General features: G+C 38.3%; 1 protein-coding gene and 2 long non-coding RNA genes across 5 annotated transcripts in view; 1 reads left to right on the forward strand and 2 right to left on the reverse strand.

The window, feature by feature from the left end:
- Positions 1–21887, reverse strand: part of LOC148977703 (uncharacterized) — a 271661-nt gene that overhangs the window by 77747 nt on the left and 172027 nt on the right. The window lies entirely within an intron of this gene.
- septin9b (septin 9b) overlaps positions 1–21887 on the reverse strand; it is a 152293-nt gene that overhangs the window by 69367 nt on the left and 61039 nt on the right. The gene's annotated exons all lie outside the window — the stretch shown is intronic.
- Positions 7459–14321, forward strand: LOC148977704 (uncharacterized). The gene is made up of 4 exons (XR_016169482.1): positions 7459–7965; positions 8144–8255; positions 13318–13407; positions 13811–14321. It is a non-coding gene; the product is annotated as an uncharacterized LOC148977704 (long non-coding RNA).

A 21887-nucleotide genomic window follows, 5' to 3' on the forward strand; every position in this document is an offset into this window, starting at 1 on the left:
AGGGTTCCACACGAGCCCGACCCTCTCGGCGGCCCGGGAAAGCATGGCCATCATCTCCGGGTCCGTATCGAGCACCGCTGGCACCCCCGAAGGAGGCAGCGGCTCCGACACGTCATCCGCAGAGACATCTGACCCACCCTCCGATGCCGCGATCGACATCTGATCATCGCCGGGAGTGCCAAAGGAAATGGTTGGTCGACACCTCGTGGATGGTCCACCGTGTTCCTTTGGCAGGTCACATGGTTGCGGAGACTGAGAGGAGTGAGGGTTCCTAGGGGGTTGGTTCCCCGAAGGAAGCACGCTCACTGTAATCCTCAGTTCACCCGCAGGCTGGTAGCTGCTTACGCACTATGGCGGTGTTGCAGGCCTACCAGGCCGACCTCCTCAAGGAGCTGGATGAGGGTGAGGGTCCTTGTCCGAGTGACATCACAGAGCTGAGGAAGGCCACGTTACCATGGTAACTGTCTCTGAGTATAAGTTACCTCTCTTTCAGAAACAGGCTTGACTTACCCTGCTTTCTCAGGTTTGATTTACCTCTGAAACATGCCCCAGGTGGGACAAATGAACCAATAACGAAGAAAAAGGGTGGAGTTACAACAATAACTATAATAACATTCATAACATTTTTGTATTATTACAACAATTGACAGGAGAGCACATGGAACATAGAAACAAACATGACATGCCATGTGCTTACATCAAACATGACAACAACACGAACACATTGCCAGTGAACACAAGCCAAGTGCTCTAAAAAATGTTAGGCTTGTTCGACTTGAACTGGCGCTGCACTGACCAATCAGTGAATGACATCAAAATACCACTAGAGTGATTAGAGAGCCAAAATACCACGAAAGTGATTAGAGAGCCAAAATACCATGAGAGTGATTAGTGTTCATATTATATGAACACGCATCCATTGAGAGCATGACAACACAAAAGCACACAGCGGATGTAAAACATATGAGCCACGTTGTACACAGCTCAAGACAACAAGAAAGCACACAGCTGATTATAAACACGAACCACGTGCTACACAGACTATAACAACACACGCAGACAGAAGAGCGAACAGTTTGAACAAACTTGAAATGGTCACACAACGGCTGCGTTCGAAAACTGAAAAAATGCTGCTTTCGGCGGATGCTTTCCAAGGCATCAAGGCATGTCCAAATCCAAAGTTAGGTTCACTTCCTGTCTCCTGACATACCTTCATCTCATTGGTTTTTGAAGGCAGCATAGATATATCCTTCGCTGCCTTTGATATCCACAATCCCGTACTTTCCATTCTCTGACAGTTTAGAACTTTGAATTTGAACTATTTGTAATTTAATTGTTTATGATGCAAAATTTTCGGGTAAGAAAAGAACCACGTTTAAATATTTTGATTTTGCTTGAGCAAATAAATATATAAATCTTGTAGAAATACTAAATAGAATGTTATTATTGTTATTATTATTTTATATGTATTGTTTTAACGTGATATACTTCTGTGAAAGATTGTACTGTACTGTAAAAAAAAAAGGCATAGGCCTAGTCAATTCCTTTACAGTAACTTGAACAACATTTGGATTTAAAATCAAAATAATAAAGAACTACTTTTTTGGTACACATATACTGTAAATACTAATTTATTTGTGTCATACAGAAGCCTTGAAGCATATAAGGTGTGTTTATGTGAAAGCAATTAAGCTGCTTCTATGGGCCTACAGCATACAAACTGCTAATGGATCGTGAAATAATCGTAAGCTTTGGGATGCAGCCTCCACCTACTTCCTTTATGGCTGCTTACAAAATGGGCCATTCCCTGTCAGGAACAACAGAGTTAAAAAGGAAACATAAGCTTAGGAAAATGTGTTAATTTGTTTTTAAAAGACTATACCTCAGACAAATAGGCTTTAAATGAATATAAAATTGTCATTAGCACTGATAACAGAGTAAATAAAGCAAGAGGAGCTTTTAGCAGGCTCAGAATCATCTGGTCTTAACAGATACGCCTCAGAACAAAGATCAAGCTGTAAAACAGCGATGTTACATCAGTGGATCTCTATGGCTCTGAATGTTGGAGAATAGGAAACACAGACATGAGCAAGGTAGATGACTTCCATAACAGTTCCCTGTTCTGCAACATCTACTGGCCCAATACCATCTCTAATGGCAACCTGTACAAAAAGGTGTACTCAGGATGTCTCAGGAAAGTGGCTTTGTGTTGGACACCACCTGGCGAGCACAAATGAGCCAGACCAGGAACAACATGGAGACGGACAATGGTGACCGAGCTGGAAGAAATGGGGCTCTCATGGGGAGAAGCACAGTTCATAGCTCCGGACAAACCTAGATGGAAAGAGCTAGTAGCGGCCTCATGTCTCACACAGGACGAAGAGGATTAAGTAAGTATAGTAAAAGACAGACAGTGATCAGACAGACAGTCAGACATCCTGAGTACACCTTATTGTAATCGAGTTTGTTCAGTTATTCCAATTGTGTAGTAATTTGCTGCACTGCTTCTAACATGTTTATAGTTACCAAAGGTCCACATCAAAAATCTCATGAATAGTGTTGTTCACATCACTTCGGAATCACTAGAGAATGAAACCTCCTAGAGCTAGATGAACCCTGCTGTTCTGTATTCTGAAGCTGACAGCTGTGAGTCATGAGGTCATAATGTGCAGAACACACAGGGAACATAAAGTAGGTCAAAGGTTATTTTGCACCCCCCACTGCCTAAATAATTTCTCTTTCTCTCCCTCAAACAGACACAGCAATGCTTTTCATCGCAGTCTACCGCAAAAACACAATGCAGCCAGGCCACTGCGGGGGAAGGGGTGAGGTTGGGGTTCAGATAATATCCCTATGTGATGATCCTTGTTATTAGGGATGTGCCTAAAGCCACATACCTTAGGCATTTTAATGACTTCAAAATTAATAACGAATTGTAAGAAATAACAATTGAAAAAACTTAGAGCTATTTAAAGGGATAGTTCATCCAAAATTAAAAATTCATTAAGTCATTAATTACTCACCCTCATGTCGTTCCAAACCAAAAAGAAGTTGTTCATATTCAGGAAAAAAAAAAAAAAGATATTTTTGATGAAATGGGAGAGCTTTCTGTCCCTCCATATAGACAGCTACACAACTGACACTTGATGTTTAAAAAAAAAATTATAAAGAGATCTTAAAGAACTCCACATCGTGACTCTCTGGGAACGCTGTGGGAACGTTACCAGGCAACGTCCTTGACACCAGCGGGGACGTTCTCAGAACGTTCTGGGAACGTTAAATTTCTAGCTGGGATATTATGGACACTCTACCTGCACTCTTAGAAGAAAAGGCTCTATAATCAATCAATATCACACGAAGAGTGCCATTTCAGTTTTTCTCCTCCAAAAATGAGTATGATTAAAATGTGATATTAAGCTACTACAACAGTTTAATATACAATAATTTTAATAATATAATTTAGTAATATATTAATGAATAATAGCCTACAAAGAACCTTTGTGCCAAAAGGGTTCTTTCTCGTCATTATAGAACCTTTTTAGCATAAAAGGTTCTTTTGGAGTCTTCTGGCTCAAATTGACCTAGAATTTGTTGTGCATCTTGTTCCTCTGCGTAAGTTGTTTGGGGGAGACAAAGCTACTGTCTGACATGTTACAGTCAGAAACTGTTGATCTGTCAAGAGCTGTTGACTTAGTTAATGCTTCAGTCCAAACATTGAAAGACCACAGGCAGGAGTCTTTCTTTGATAAGTTATGTGATGAAGCATTGAATATTTGTGAGCAGTGTGATTCTGCAACAACGTCAGCAGCGAAACATCAGAAAATGCTGAGCTCTAGACTCAGTGGCTACTGCACTATAAGCACTGTTGGTCAGAGGGAGGTAGAACATGACGAAGATATGTTTTGCATGTAATTTTTCTATCCTGTAATTGACAGCATGCTCAAAGAGTTGAACAGATGTTTCTCCAATACCAAGTGTGAGCTCATGAGAAGCATACTGTCTCTCAGCCCCCAGAGTGATGCCTTTTTAAAGGAGAGCAATGTTGTTTCATTTGGCCGTTTGTATAATGCAGACATTGATGATTTGGGGCATGAGCTCCATCAATTTAAGAGAGTTTTGAACAGAAAAATACAGAGTGGTGAAGTTAAAAAGCCACGCAGAACAGTTGAGCTGGTTTGTTTTATTGAGCATTGAATATTGCATTGAATATATACAGAATATATATATGAATATATATGAGCATTGAATATATACAGGGAAGTTTTCTTTGAGCTCTTTAGACTTTGCAAGATTGCTGTAACCCTTCCTGAAAGCTCAGCCTCTTGCGATTGCAGTTTCAGCACACTGAAATTGATAAAAAACTTTCCTGCGGTCCAGAAGGGCCAAGGATCTGGATCTTGATGTATTTGTGGACCGTTTTTCCAGACAGCACGACCGCTTTATCCTGTTGCTGTAGTGTAGTGCATCTATATTTTATTAAAATTCAATTGATCCAGCATTGTTGTGCCAATTCAAATACTAAAGTGTGGACTCAACAGTCCACAGTTAGTGGGGCTTCCATAAATAGGAAATGGCACATTGTTGTACCCTGGAGTTTTGTTCACATTGAATTGACACCCTGTATTTGTACCCTGTATTGCATTTTTCATTTTGCACATTTATTCACTCTTGTACAAAATAACTGTTTATGTTATTTTTAAGTAAAATAAAGTTTGTAATCTTAAAATCTCATTTGTTGTAATTTTTTATGTGCCCCTCTAGTTAAACACTGGCCCCTCTTTGGCTCCCCTAGTAAAATTTGTCTAGAACCACATTTTTTTTTTTTTACCAAACCCAGGGCATGTCCCCTGGGAGCGTGGACACACCCTCCTCGGCATTAGGCACCTCCCTGACATAGGGGAGAGCTGGACACAACCAAACACATTTTGGTTTTGGCTCAATTAATTAAAAATAATTAGGTTAGATTAATATATTTTTTACACAAGCAACATACACATCTCTGAGACAAATTAGCACTTAATGTTTTTTTTTCTAGGCAAATGTTACAACATACCCCATATTCGGGGTTAATTGTAACAGATAGAGGGGTCAGTTGTAACACTTGTGTGTAACACACATAATTCAGTACTATTATTGTCACGGTGTGGTGCAGGCAGAAGAGCAGACAGAGTCCAGATTACAACGAAGAGAACTTTTACTACACTGTAAAACATGATAGCCCCATTAAGTTAAATAAACTTACTTCTTGTCTTTAACTCCACTTGCAATGCTAAGATGTGGAAATTGAACTCAAGTGTACAAGTTTTAGAAAATTAAACTTAAAGGTATGCGTTATGTTGACTAATTGTGATTTTTGTCTGGCTTGTAAATGTTCATTTAACCTGTTAACTGTCACCCCCCCTTTTTTGAATAGACATGAAAATGCACATTTCGAACTTAAATGGTTGTAATTCAAGAATGCTTTGGAATATAGACATATGATTGGTCTTGTTTTAAAGAAGACATTTGGCAGATTTTTGTAGAAGTGAAATAAATTAAGAAAGTGAAACAGAAAAAAAGTTATAGAGGTTTGAGTTTATGGAAATGTACAATGCAAAAATATTAATTATTCATATTTTACATAAAATATATATTTTCAAAACCTGGGCTACTCTAAAATGGCAGAAAATCAAAGCCAAAAATCTGACCAAGTTGTGTTTCAAATTTTTGGTTGATATCTCAAAAAATGAGCTTTCAGTAAGATTTTGTTTGAGCGCAGTACCAAACTTTTTCACTAGGGCACAATCAGACTCCATTACTGCCTATATAAGGGCGCCTGCATTTCCATTCGTGTTTTGAGAGATATGAACCATTATTTTCACAATTTTCATACAATTTCTGAAGTAGAGATCCTATTCAGAAGTAGCATGGGAAGTTTGGCAGATTTTGATATGAATTGAACCTCTAAGAAACACATACAAAGAACACACATGTAAGTCATAGCTTGCTGCCACGTCACAAATGGTGAATTTATTATTTTTTTCTTGATATTTCAAACTTTTCAGACCTTTTTTTTCCAAAATAATTGAATGGATTCTATCTTTTGAACTTTTGGCATGAAAACAAACTGAGGTATCTACCATTTTTTCATGATTTTTCATGTTTACTGCTATTTTAAAATAAAGGTCTGAACACGCCTCATGAGTATGAAAATATTCTTGTTTTATATTGATAAATTATGGCTCCTCTGTAATTTATTATATAAATCACTCACTAAATATGGAAACTAGAGATTGTAAGCTTTCAAATGATATATAGTTTGTCAATATTATTTAAGGTATTTACTAAGATATTATTGTTTTAAAAATATAGTGGCAAAAGTCCCACCTGTGGGACGGTGACAGTTAAGTTTAACTCGTGGCTGTAAGTTAACGTTGGGGGAGGGGTGATACAGAGCAAATACCGCGAAATACAGAGAGGAGTTGTCGCCATTTTGTGCCAGCGCAGCTGCAAGCAGGAGTCATGCGGGAATTCATGCTGAAAAACACAAAATATCCGTGGAAGGTGAGTTTTTCTTTTTAATTTCTAATTATAACGTTAAATGAATAAGAACATTACGTTTTAATTGTTATAAGCAGCACATTGACCGTGCTTTGCGAATTTAACGACGCCATGGTGTTTTCTCCCACCAGTTCACCTTTTACCAGAACACAAATGGTAAAATAATTTAATATATCACTTTGGTTCATAGCTTATACCGTATTTTTTTTCGTTAGTTGGTGGGTGTGTAGTAAACGCGTAACTTATAACGTTACTTACTGGAGCGGAAAAGCATGAACAAATGTCTGTTGCCATAGCATTAGCATTAGCCAACATTACACAGCTCATTAACGTTAAGTGGAAATCGATCGTGTTTGAGGTGTTCTGTGTAGTGTAGGACAGCTAAATTAATATGAATTAATTAATCCGAAAATACTGCAGGGTTTTTCCGGCCTGGAAAATTACGAGGTAGTCGCCTCCGTCACATTTCGTGTTGCCTCCGACTGTCGACAAAACTCAGTGCCAAGATTAACTTAGGCCTGTCGCTGCTACTGAAGAACGAGCAAGAGAGAGAGCCCCGGCCGCGCACCGTTTCACTGTCTTCAAACTGTCTTTGCTCTCTCTCGCTTGATTTTGAAAATGTTAGCTTTTATTTGTATCTTAGTTTGTAGAGATTAGTAATGCATTGCAAAGGCGCTTAAAATATCACCCCGTTATATAATAAAACTGGGTCAGGGCTGATAAAGTGATCTCCGGCGTGCGGCCGTGAGGAAAAAAAATTGTGAACTTGAATGCGATCTAATATTTTCGAGTCAATGGATTTTCACCTAACTTTACCGATCATACAGTGTGAGATGAATGCAGCTCTCGTTGCAAGACTACTGTTATCAGAAGTAGAGCAGGGCAGGTCCTGTCACAGTGTGATTGAGATCCAACGCGTTGCGTTGTCTGTGAAAGCGTGGAGCGCAAATTCAAGAAACCTGAGGATGATTATCCCACGGGCATAATTTCCTATACGGACAGGGTGCGTTAACTGCTGCTAGGTAAGTTGTGTAGGCCTAACGTTACCATCAAAACGAGTTTGATTTATAACGCAGCATTTTCTGTCAGCAATGTATGATGACAAGCAGTGCTTGTCCGTGTCAACGTTATGCGGTAATTTTTGTCTATCTTTAGCTAGGTAAAATATTTAATGCATCCGTTTTTCTGTCATCATCTAACCAAGGTTATATGATCATGCTCTTTTTTTTTACGCAAATGCTTTAAACCAGAGGAGTATCGGAAGAGCATGCTTTTTAGAGGTCCAAAAGTGTGATCCAGACCTGCAGCTTCTTGATGAACTGATGACTGCAACATTCTCTCAGCGAAGAAAAGAAAATCATTGCTGACAAGCCACTCATCTCTGTAGTCAGGGACAGATGGCCTGCACTCTTCAATGAGAGACAGGTAACTAGTGCCAACCCAGACATTCACAGCAAGTTAAATTTCAAGGAAATTATGTATTTGCTTAAATGGATAGTAGTGACATGGCTGATTTAAATAAATTTGAGGTTCACATATGCCTGTGGAATCATTTTCATATTTTCCCTCTCTCAATCTTTGCTGTCTTATGTGTTTGTTTCAGATAAGTGATAAATGGACTAGATGCCTTGATGCCAATTTTTTTAGAGCTGTACAAAGTCTCGTCAAGCAGGAGGTTGAGCATTAGCAGAGTTATGCAGTGCCTTGATAAGGAGGTATGAATAACAATGAACTAAATATTTTACATTTGATTACTTAATTCAATTTTGGTTTCTAAAAAATACAGATAGACCCACCTGAAAAGCACTGTTTACTTCATTATTATTATTATTATTATTATTATGTAATTATTTGTTGTTGTTTTTTTTATAACTGTTTACTTGTTTAATAATCTTTGAAATTGGTGTTAATAGTTTTAGCTGTGGTATCATATGGAATAGAAAATTGTTAAAGGGATAGTTCACTTTGAAATTAATTTTTGGTATGTTTTAGCTTACCTCAAGGGCATCCAAGATGTACGTGTCTTTGTTTCCACAGTATTTTCAATTTTGATATTTTTTAGGTCAAACCGTTGTTGTCTATCAGTCATATAATGCAGGTCTATGGTCACCACCTCAAAGAGCATACACAGAGAAGTCCAAATTAAACATATATGTTTAAATATGTTTAGTGAAAGGTAAAACTTCCTAAAAACGATATAAATACTGTTCGTTTTCTCACACAAACCGCTCGTTTCGTGTCTTAGGCCATCAATGTGTACTTACATTTACGAGTCATTCAATCATGTTTAATTTGGACTTCTCTGTGCATGCTCTTTGAGGTGGTGACCATAGACCTCCATTAGACCTCCAGTCAAGATGGCGCCGCTGTGTATGGCATGCCGTCTGCCACTGCCTGTGTATTATTTTAATGTGTATTTTAATTTGTTCATATCTACATGGTTACTACTGATATGGGGACAAATTGCATCAACACTGCTAGCATATGACCGGCAAATACTTTTAAATTTGCGGATATCCACCGATGCACTACAGGACCAAACACCTCCACCTTTTCTGTCGGGGATACCGATGTGGCTACATCGTGTTCCATCATACTATGCCCCGGTGAACAGACGTCGGAAGAGACGGGGTAAGCGGAGCGGCGTGGCTGTCAAGCTCAAGATCCTACTACAGGCTAGCAGAAGGACGAGCATTAGGACCGAGCGACCCAGCGAGGAAGGTGAGCACAACCGTTCCCACGCTTGGCGCTCAAGCCCTGACACCTGTTTTTGGAATATACCTGCTTTACCCGCTACGGGAGATCCATGGACCCGTCGCCGTTCGCTTCATCTTCGTCAGCGTGGCATTTCGGCTCATCTGCTCCGACCACTGTGTAGAGCATCGCGACAGATGGAGGATCCTGTGCGGCCACTGCAGCTAAAGGCCAATTTATACTTCTGCGTAGGGTGCGCGCAGTAGGTACGGCGTAGCATACGCACAGACGCGTCCCATTGCGCGTACCCTTCGCCGTCGCCTGACGCGCACCTCCTCAAAAATGTAACCACACGTCGCGACGACGCGGACCGCAAGATCGGTGATTGGTCGGCTTGGTAGCATCGCATTTCCTCCTACGCATTTCCGCACGTACCTTCTCACGCATTTCAATGATTTCCACACGTACCATCTCCTCCGACGTCTTCTCTCATTTCTGCCTTTCAGTTTTAGTAATTTCACTAAAGTGAACTGTTTTTCCACCTCAATAAGCTCCAACTCCAACATGATCCACTCTCTTTCAATCGCTATTGCTTGTAGTAACCTAGCCGCAAGGAATCTAAACACAGTGGAACATTAAAACTCTCCGCCGCCAACTAGCGTTTCGGAGCAGTACTGCAGAGCAACAAGACCTGAACGCAGAAGTATAAATGCTCATAACGGCGTCGCCTACGTGCGTAGCCAACGCCGCACATTACGGCGTACCCTCGACGCAGAAGTATAAATTGGCCTTAAGGATGGCCCTGATTAACGCGAGGTCGGTGGTAAACAAGACTTACATTATCAGAGAGTTTTTTACTGTTCAATCGTTAGATTTTTTATTTATCACTGAAACTTGGCTCTCAAATGAAGACTTAACTCCATTTTCGGAGTTGCTACCGCCTAAATGTAAATACCGAAACTCACCCCGCTCTGGAAAGAGGGGGGGTGGCTTGGCTACAATTTTTAAAGACTGTTTTCAATGTCGGACTATACAAAGAACTCCCTATAACAGTTTCGAACTTCAGCTGCTTATGTTGGACTCAAATTCTCCTATTCTTGTTGCTGTGGTTTATAGGCCTCCAAAGCCACACAAAGATTTTTTGAGTGAGTTTGCTGACTTTTTAGGAGGTATTATGCCAAACTTTGAGAGATTTTTAATTATAGGGGATTTTAATATTCACATATGTTGCCAAAAAGACTCATTTGTCAAAGACTTTATAAATTTAACAGAAGTTTTTGACTTAGTGCAGATGGTCACAGGACCGACACATTTAAAGGGACATACCCTTGATCTTATTCTGTCCCATGGGATATTGCTGAATGAAATTGAGATTTGCGAACGTAGTTTCTCTGATCACAGTCCCATCACATTTAGCATGCCTGTATCACGCAGCACTATAAATCACTGTAAAACTGATGTGAAGGCAGTAGAATCACTGATTTTACAGCTAGTGCTTTTGCTGAAGCTTTTGAAGAGCTTTTTAATTATTCTGAATTCACCTCACCAGAACTGAACCCAGATGAACTATTTGATAAATTTGATTCTACCTGCAGCACTATTTTAGATGACATAGCACCTCTGAGAATAAAACGCCAAAAATCCATCCCTGAGCCCTGGGTTAATAATACTACTCGTACCCTGAGACAGATATGTAGAAGGGCCGAGAGGAAATGGAAAAAAGATAAACTACAGATCTCTTATGAGATGCTTAAAGACTCTCTTTTTAAATATCAAAAAGAGTTGAAAGTGGCCAAAGCAAACTATTTCTCTACTCTTATTGATAAGAACCATAATAATCCAAGAGTTCTTTTTAATATTATTAATACTGTTACAAATCCAGCTGTGTCCATCTACCCAAATGAGTCAGTGGCCATGTGTGATCGGTTCTGTAAGTTCTTCTTAGATAAGATAGCTGGTATTAGAAATAGCATGCAGCTGACCACTGGTAATCCCGCAGGTCAGTTAAAGTATACTGGAAGACTCAATAAGTTTACACCTATCACATTGACTTTTTTAAATGATATGGTGAAGCATCTAAAACCTACAGGATCACCGCTAGACACTATCCCCGCACGACTAGTGAAGAAAGTGTTCAATGTAGTGAGTCCGGCACTCCTACACTTTGTAAATAAATGCCTTGAGATGGGAGTGGTCCCTGAGCGTTTAAAACATGCATCTGTGCAACCCATACTAAAGAGGCCAAATTTAGACTCTTCCAATCTATCAAATTTTAGACCTATCTCACATCTCCCATTTGTAACTAAAATCTTGGATAAAGTAGTTCTATGTCAACTTGAAACGTTTTTAAATGAAAACAAAATTTACGATATATTCCAATCTGGTTTTAAAAAATTCCATTCTACAGAAACCGCTCTTGTGAAGGTACTTAATGACATATTTTTGGCCACTGACTCTGGACATTCGGTAGTACTGATACTCCTGGATTTAAGTGCTGCATTTGATACGATTGACCACAATGTCCTGCTATCACGGTTAGAACATATAGTAGGCATTAGAGGCCCAGTCTTACAGTGGTTTCATTCTTACCTTACTAACAGGAGTTTTTCAGTCAATATTAATAGCTACCGATCTGCACCAGTAAAGTTAACATGTGGAATTTCTCAAGGCTCCACACTGGCTCCCATGTTGTTCTCTTTATACATGCTTCCGTTGAGTACTATCTTTAGAAAATATGATTTGAACTATCACTGCTATGCAGATGACACTCAAATGTACTTTCCTCTTAACCACAGAATGACTCTAGACAAGATGGCCAACTGCCTTGAGGATGTGAAAGCATGGTTGTCGCAAAATTTTTTAAGTTTGAATGAAAACAAGACTGAGGTTGTAGTGTTTACACCTTCCAGTGTACATGATACTACAAATATAAATCTGGGCATCCTAACACCATATGTTAAACCTTATGTTAAAAACCTGGGAGTGATATTGGACAGTAGCTTAAAGCTGGATAGACAGGTTAATCAAGTGGTGAAATCAAGCTTTTACCAGCTTCGTACCCTGGCAAAAATTAAGTCTATACTATCAGTCTCGAATTTAGAAAAAGTTGTACATGCTTTTATTTCTACCAGACTGGACTATTGTAATTCAATTTATATGGGGATCAGTGAGTCATCCATCAATCGCCTCCAAATAGTCCAGAATGCCGCTGCAAGAGTTCTGACAGGAACTCGAAAACGAGAACACATAACTCCTGTCCTCAAGACTCTGCACTGGTTACCAGTGCGCCATATAATCACTTTTAAAGTTTTATTATTAGTATACAAGGCGCTAAACGGGATGGCTCCATCATACCTCACAGACCTATTGACTGTTCACCAACCACCTAGAGCTCTTAGGTCGGCAAACCTAGGCCTTCTGGTGGCTCCGAGAACAAAACTGAAGAGTAGAGGAGACCGGGCTTTCTCTAGTGCCGCTCCTAGACTCTGGAACAGCCTTTCCCCAGAAATCAGAGCTGCACCAACCCTACACATCTTTAAAGTGAGATTAAAGACGTTTTTATTTGACCTGTCATATGCAAGCTAAATGTGGAAGCAATTGCCCTGTGGCTGTTTGTATTTTAATTTTTATTTTATTTTTCCCTCTGTACAGCACTTTGGTCAACGGAAGTTGTGTTTATCTGTGCTCTATAAATAAATTGAAATTGAAATTGAAATTATATGACAGACAGACAAGAACAGTTTGACCAAAAAATATCAAAATTGAAAATATTGTGGAAACAAAGACACCTACATCTTGGATGCCCTTGAGGTAAGATAAAACACACCAAAATTTAATTTCAAAGTGAACTATCACTTTAAATTTCAGTGGTATCTAAAATTTGGGGTTTCAACATTTATAAGGATACATGGATCAAAAACAATAACTATTTTATTAATTTATTACTTTGTTGTGGTAATTGAGATCTTGTGAATCGAAATTGAATCGAGACATCTAAATTGATACCATACATAATATTTACTAACATTGGGATTCTAATTTGTATAATGCCAGTCACTTAGTCTTGTTTATAATTGTTCGTAGGACACAAATCAGAACAGAAGAACAGCTGCCTTACTTGGTCTTCCACACTTCTTTTCAGAGGATACTTCGGATATAACCAAGATGTGTGATGTAAGAAAATATATTTACACATTGTTGTTAACATACTAATAATACTGAATTCAGAGCAGTAGGGATGAAGAAAAATGTATTCTCTTTACTGTCATGATTTAGTTTTTGTGATTTTAACATTTCTTTGCATTCCAGAGTCAATAATAATTAATTAATTAATTAGCTTCATTTCAGTCTTTGTTTATAATAAATGATTGACCATACAGTGGCTTTTAGCCTAATTAGTGCTTCTCCAGTGGCTTGTTTTGACTGTCATCCCAGCCTTGTAGAGCATATATTGAAATGAAGTAAAATCATGATATGGCAATTGTCATACTTTTATTGGACCATTTCTATAATTTTATAGACCAAAAATCTATCACACTACTTTTAAATAAGGATTGATATTGTCCATTTGTTTTAGGTTCATGGTGAAACCCTGGATGTCATTATGAAGGGAATGCGTGTTGGTCTACTGATTGGACACGAAGGTGTCCTGAATGATGCATTTCCTCTTGATGTCTCCAACGTGGCTGTGGTGGTAGAGACAATTGTTCTCCATAATCTCAGAGACATACCCACTGGCTTTGTTCTGTTAATGGGCACAATCTACTGTCTTAACCTACTCCTTCGAATTCCTGCAGAAAGTGATCATGAAGATTAAAACTGACCACTGTTCTGCCAATATACATGGACTTCGAAACAAACTGCTGAGATATAATTTATAGACTGGTCTCAAACCATATATCGGAGGCAACATGTTATGTTTGCAGTCTTTGGAGGACACTTGACACTTGAGTTATTTGACACTGTTCAAAATTGATATTACCGACTATTTCAAGTAAAACCCAAGTACTGCTGAAAATTAACAGAAGCATAAATGTTTAGATGTGTTTTTAAAGGAGAACTCTGGTCAATTTAAACATTGAGCTAATTTTTTTGTACATTTGGAGTGCTGTCAGTACAGACAAAAATGACAAAAATTGTTGTTGCCTACACAGTGTTATCCTCCTTTTAAAATTCGTACTCTGTTGACTTCAATGGGACATGTCCTAAACCTGCTTTTAGCCTCTTGACTAGTTCACTGCCATGTGAGTGGTGTTATTAAGAGTGACCACGGTCAATCTGACTGCAGTAGATGTGAACGATATTAATATAAATGATGTTAATTCAGCCAGCGCACATACCTGTATTTACTTCCTGTTTTTGGTCGAAGTCCAAAGTAGTTGATTGTCGAGTTCGCACGTTATTGCTTGGATACCAATGATCATGCGCACAAACTCGACAATCGACTAATGTGGACTTCGACCGAAAACAGGAAGTAAATACGGGTATGTGCGCTGGCTGAATTAACATCATTTATATTAATATCTTTCACATCTACTGCAGTCAGATTGACCGTGGTCACTCTTAATAAAACCACTCACATGGCTGTGCACTCGTAATGACAAATAAAAGATGTTAAGACACTAAAAGCAGGTTTAGAACGTGTCCTATTGAAGTCAACAGGGTACGAATTTTAAAAAGAGGATAACACTGTGTAGGCGACAACAATTTTTGTCGTTTTTGTCTGTACTGACAGCACTCCAAATGTACAAAAAAATAGCTCAATGTTAAAATTGACTGGAGTTCTTTAATAAAAAGTTGTTAATTTTGAGAATTTTGAAGCTTTTGCTGAGGGGACACTTATTGTTACTTTGCATTCTGTTCTTTAAATTGTCATCAACACAGTTGCTCTGCAAGGGTAGAAACAACATGGAATTGTTTAGCTAAGTTTAGCTGATTTTAAAAGTGTTTTAAACTGTAAAACAACTGCTGGTGTTGTCATTTACAACTGTAAAGACTATTTTGTTCCTATAAGAAAGTATGTGAAAGATGAAATGGTTGTCAAATAGGTAACATAGTGAAACTTTTTAATAATAATCCCTTACTGTAGAAGCTGTTTTCCTAACATGTATTATCATGTATTATCATAAAACCAATGTTAAGTTTATGCAGCATTGAACATTTTTACAATAAAAATATTTTTGAGCAAACAATTTAAGTTGATTATGAGTTTTCAATAATGTAACCTAGTAAGTTGTCTTAACTTGGAGAATTAAGTTGAAACAACAGTTGACAAAGTTGTTTAAACTCAGAGAGTCAAGTTGAAACAACGAATGTTCAGTAGCTAGATAACTTGTAAAACACAACATTGTAAGTTGAAACAAAGAATATATCTAAGATGAGTTAACTCGTGTTTATAAGGCAGCAGGTGAACTTTCGTTTCTAAGTTTAACAGACTTTAAATGTTTTACAGTGTATCAATATACAGTATATCACAAGAGTACAGGTAGGAGCAACACAAGGCAACATGCAACATTGACCGACAAAGACTGAATGGAACTGAACTGAACTAAATACACAGAGGAATTAAGCTAAATGGGGTGAAAACAGGTGAAGCAGATGAACAAAACAAGGAACAGGTGGCTAATGAGGGAGTGAGTTCAGGAGAGGAGACAAGAGGATCTTGGGAAGTGTAGTGCTGGAGACGCAGACAGAACGGTGCAGACGCAGACTGTGACAATTATATTGGTATTATTTTATATTGTTTGTGCGTCTGTATAGATCCATATCACATCCATATATCCATCCCTCATCCAATCCTTTTATTTTGGATCAATATCATGGGTAGAGACATAGAAAAGGGCTGCACATTTTTGCAATAAATAATAGTAAATAAAATCATAAAATATTGTAATTGCAATTGAATTAGATTTGTGTGTGTCAGCTGCATGTATAATTATTATTATTCATAATAATAATAACAGTAATAATAATGCAAATGAGCTTAAAATCCAAATTTAAAGGGTTTATTGCATTAAAAGCAGGCCATTTTTTAAAAAAATAAACAAGTGATCAATGCATAGTTAAATGTATAAATGAATACTCAAACCTGAAAAGTGTGGCTCCCTGTTTTCATTTGACTATCATTGTACACTTGGCGACTTACTTGTAACACTGTGCTACAACTAACCCCGCTGTGTATTACATATTTTAAGCCTAGCTAACAATTGCTAGGAATTGCTGACATGTTTCAAAACGGTGCTATGTTTGAGCCAACAAGACAGTGATTAAGGCAATATAAAGTTAGATTTTGAAATCTATTATACACCCAACTCAGAAACCGAAAAAAAAACCTATGATGAAAAAATTTACTTGCATGCTGTCAAAACACACTTTGTCCAGTATCTTCACAAAACATCACCAAAACTTTCCACAAATCCACGGGAGACCAACTTCTGGCAGCGAGAGAAAAATAGCGTAAACAGAACCTGCGTGTCTCTGAGAAACTACGTAAAAGGTCCGTGCTACATTTAACCCCGCGTTAGGTTGTGCCCCGCACTCCCCTACATCTGCAGAGCAGCAGGCTGAGCTTCATCAATAACTTCACAATATTTTACAATCTCTGGGTTGAGTTGGTTTGTCCCGGGTATTATTGGGTGCGAACAGGTAATGTTTGGGCAACTGGCTGGGTGTAGCGTTTGCATACAGCACCTCCCCCCTCTCTGAAGCGATAATGTGCACTTTTCATACCCTTCCCATGTGATGTATTATCAACTGTCCAGTTTCCCTGTCTGTAATCCCTATGTCCAGTCACTGTGCGTGTGAGTTTCTCCTCTCTCAGGCAGAACAAACCACAGAGACCCCCCCCCCCCCCCCACTAATGAAAATGTTATTCCTGATATCAGAAATAGACATTGTTACTAGAAAGGGTACATTCTTAATATCAAGAATTCACATTTGAATGTACAAATTTAATTGTTGAAATCAAAAATGCATCCTGCGAATAAATAAAAATGGCGTGCCATGTCACTGTGTGATACTTGATGGTCATTATTTACTGAGGGATGTGCATTCATATGGATGTCACCAGTATGTCCAGCCAATCAATATTTTAAATGCAATATAGCCTATAAATCAATAGTCAGTCTCAATACATTGCTTTCCACCTTGCTTTGTTGCAGAGTAGACTAGATAATTATTGTCTTTTTTTTTTTAACTATGTGCACCTATATGGAGTGCCATCACACCCATATTTTACTGGTCCCCACAGATGTTTCTTCTGGAAAGTATGCGTTTCATTAACATGAATGCATATGAACGCATGTTAGGGCGACTGGTTATCTTTTCCGGGCTGCAGTTTATAAAAAAGCTATAAAAAGCTGATCGGCCGATATAGAAAAAAGAACAGTCCCCAGTCCAATCTCCTGTTCTACAAAGTTTAATATATTTCTAAAAAAGTTTTAATTATTAAAAAAAAAGCTGAAAAGTGAAAAAAAAAAATGGCTGAAGTGATCTTTTTCCATTGTATGTCCAGTTCTCACTGCCCCTTAGGATACAAATCTAACTTGGGGCGTTGGGAAGATGGTGACCTTGTAACAGACAAGCTTGTTACGAAGCTTTTTTTTCTTGTTCTGACTTTGTGGTTGTTGATAATTACTGTTGTTTTCAGGGGAATATAAAAACAGATGTAGTATTTATTCATTTGGGCATCATCTTTCCTTCTTGAACAGCTATTAGACAAGCGGAATCCCCCATTATTGTGTTTTATAACTTTGTTTTGCATTAAGAATACGAGGCAGTCATAACGTGGACTGGATGTAACCTCGTAACATCAGCTGGTTGTGGCATTTAGTATGGGACCTCTAGTGTCTCTATACTGACACAACATTGATAGTGTACAGTATAGAGAACATCTCATTTACTATTATAACATCCATTCTCTGATGGATGGAATGAGATGTTGTGTCCCTCCTGCCACAACATCAAACTACCTGTTGAATTTCTGATTGATTGTCAATGTTTTTGTGAATTATCAACTACCTTCTGACTGTCCCATCAACTGTCTGGTTAACAACATTCTTTAAATCATATTACTTTGTGTTCAACAGAAGACAGAAATTCATGAAGGTTTGGAACAAAATGAGGGTGAGTAAATTACATTTTCACTTTTGGGAGAACTATACATTTAAAAACATATTTAATCTGTAAACTATTACACATTGAACAAGTTTTATTGTATTTTATACATTATAATGCATCATGTAATGTCATCCTTAAAATCTATTATTAAGAGCATGTTGTATCCTTCAAAATCAAGTCCTTTTTTACTGAATGAATACATTTGTAATTAAAGGTGCCCTCTGTAAAAATTGAGGTTAAAATATCCAAAAAATGAGCTACACGCATCAAAAGAATGAGAAGAAATAAGGTTGATGATGTCATTAAAAAAATTATAAGTTATAGTGCTGGTGAGATATTAACCTGAATTAGCATGCTAAACTACTAGCCCCAGCCCGGCAGGTGTTGTTATACCAGTTTCAGCCATGGTAGGCGGTATGAGGGCGGGCAACATTACCACCAGCCAAACTGCAATAGACGAGTAACTTGTGTGTACTTGAACCTGATGTCAGTCGTGTGGAAAATACAGCCCACTACTACATTTCAGTTCAGGGAAGAGTTAAAAAAATGATTGGTCGATATTATGCATGCGGAATACATTTTGGTAAGTTGTAACATATGAGTTGTCTATGAGACGGCCTTTATAATTTAGTATTGGGATGTTGTTCATTTAGTCTCTAATCTCTAAAAATATCCAAATGATCCACGTAAGACTGCGGGCTTCCAAACTTTTACTATCGTGTCAATTGATTTGAATAATAGGGTATATAAGGTATACTGCCTCCATCTGGTATGGAATATGGTGTATGATTTGATTTTTTATGCCAGAGGACACCTTTAATGACTAGTTATATACTGATTGATTATATATTTGTAATAAAAAAACATAGATTTTTTTTTTTGCATGCATGTAAAATTTAAAGAATATGGTTTGATGTGACTGCTAGTGATTCTCTGCTGTCTCTAGTAGTATGACATCTGAGAGCCACGGTGAATCCACAGCAGTATAACATAAGTACAACAGAAACAGAAGAAAAAAAAACATGAAAATAATCCTTGTATCTCTTTTCTACTTAAAAATCACAATCACCTTCTCTACATCATAGATTCAGCTGGTGAGAAGAGTCCATTTTTTATTATTTTTTTTATTTTTCTATTATTTTTTTTTCTTTCCATAGACATAATGATTTTTATACTGTATTGAATGTGTTATGTCACCTAATCCTAACCCAACCCCTAAACACAATCCTCAGAAAACTTTTTGGGGAAAAAAAACAAACAAACAAACAAAAAAAAACGCAACATAATTTAACTATGATTTCCTCATATGGACCAAAATAATTTCACCATAAGGTAAAACATGTCTGGTATTACTATTCTTGTGGGGACATTTTCTCTGCACAATGAATGGAATAACTGAACCAAACACACAACACACACATCTGCAGGATGAGGCATGGAGCCAGTCAAAACACTCTGCAGAGGGTCTAAGGCACCAGCAGGAGGCGCTTAGTTGATCAAATCTATTTATCACGATTTTGACAGCCTCTCTCTCTCGTCCATGGATTACATTTGGATGGGTGGTCTGGATATGACCTCAATGAAGCATGAAACACAGCTATACTTGTTACAGACCCAAGATAAAATATTTTTGATGAAACCTGCAATAAGGATTAGTCACATGATCTTTAGGAGGGAACCAGGGATTGGGATATGAACTAAGGTCAGGAATAAGTCAGAAAACCAATTTTAGAACTAAATTGTCAGTTGCCCATTAAACAGTAGCTTTATTATTATTATTATTATTTTTTTTTTTTTTAAATCACAAAGTTTGAGTTTTGGATTCAAAATGTATGGATTTAGGGTGATCTGATGTTTTATAGAAAATCTAAAAGCAAATCAAAGTACAACAAAAACTACGAAATATACTATGTATTTACAGGCTCTTCAATGTCAGATAGAGGAGAAACAATTGGAAGGAAGGACGTGAGACAAGCTGGTGTGAGGTCACTTCCTGCCCCCCCAAAAAAGCTGAATGAACAGGAAGGAGCCTACTCTGTCACACTCACAACAAAATTATTGTTTGATGTTGCCTTCCCAGCTTTACTGTACTGTGCTGTATATTGCACAATACTATATAGTTGAATAATGCCAACTACAAAATATACAGCTGTTATATAGTAATGCAATTGTACATAAAAGTAACTGAAGTGAGTGAATACACAAACAACAATTACAAAATAAAATTAAAGCTGCAAGCAGCGATGGGCGGGCCCTCGCACCTGATGCACGTTGGGGAATGAGGCGGCCGCGTTGCATATTCTGGAGCTCAGCCGATGCGGCTATGAATTTGCTATATATCCAAATCACCTAAAAATTGACATAAAATTCAAAATGGCCGACTTCCTGTTGGGTTTAGGGCATTGCTCCAAGAGGCTTTTTTGTACGTCTGGACATGATCCATGTTCCACAGAAATTCCGTACATGTAGGTCAAACGTGCGGTGGGGGCTGCTTCGTTAAAGGTCACTTCCTGTTGCCAGCAGGTGGTGCTGTGACTGTGGGCTAATTTCAGCATGTAGATTTTTTCAGGGCGGGACTCCTGCCAAATGTGTAAAATTTCGTGCAGATCTGGGCATTTACAAACAAGTTACTACAACTTCCTGTTTCATGGCGAATCATCGACGCCACAGACATGCCCATCGATGAAAACGTGCAGAGAGCACAACTTTACATCGTCAATGCCTTTAGAAGACACAGCAGAAATTTGAAGTCGATCCGACTAAATCTCTAGGAGGAGTTAGTTAAAGTACGTAATGAGTAAATCATCCAAAAATGGCGGTAAAATTAGAAATGGCCGACTTCCTGTTGATTTTAAGGCATCGCTCCAAGAGACTTTTCTGTGCGTCTGGCCATGGTAGATCCACCACAGAAATTTCGTATATGTCGGTCAAACATGCGGCGGGGGCTGCTTCGTTAAAGGTCACTTCCTATTGCCAGCAGGTGGTGCTATTACTGTGGGTGAATGTTGGCATGAAAATTTGTTCAGGGTGGGACTCTTGTCAAATGTGTAAAATTTCATGCAGATCTGGGTATTTACAGCCAAGTTACTACAACTTCCTGTTTCATGGCGAATCATGGACGCCACGGACACGCCCATCGACGAAAACGTGCAGATAGCACAACTTTACATCGTCAATGCCTTTAGAAGGTACAGCAGAAATGTGACGTCGATCCGACAAAATCCCTAGGAGGAGTTCGTTAAAGTACGTAATGAGTAAATCATCCAAAAATGGCGGTAAAATTAGAAATGGCCGACTTCCTGTTGACTTTAGGGCATCGCTCTAAGAGACTTTTCTGTGCGTCTGGACATGGTAGATGTACCACAAAAATTTTGTACATGTCGGTCAAACATGCAGTGGGGGCTGCTTCGTTAAAGGTCACTTCCTGATGCCAGCAGGTGGCGCTATGACTGTGGGTGAATGTCGGCATGTAGATTTGTTCAGGGCGGGACTCTTGTCAAATGTGTAAAATTTCATGCAGATCTGGGCATTTACAG

The sequence above is a fragment of the Pimephales promelas genome, chromosome 8, assembly GCF_988280905.1.
Source record: "Pimephales promelas chromosome 8, fPimPro1.hap1.1, whole genome shotgun sequence".
Lineage (NCBI taxonomy): Eukaryota > Metazoa > Chordata > Actinopteri > Cypriniformes > Leuciscidae > Pimephales > Pimephales promelas.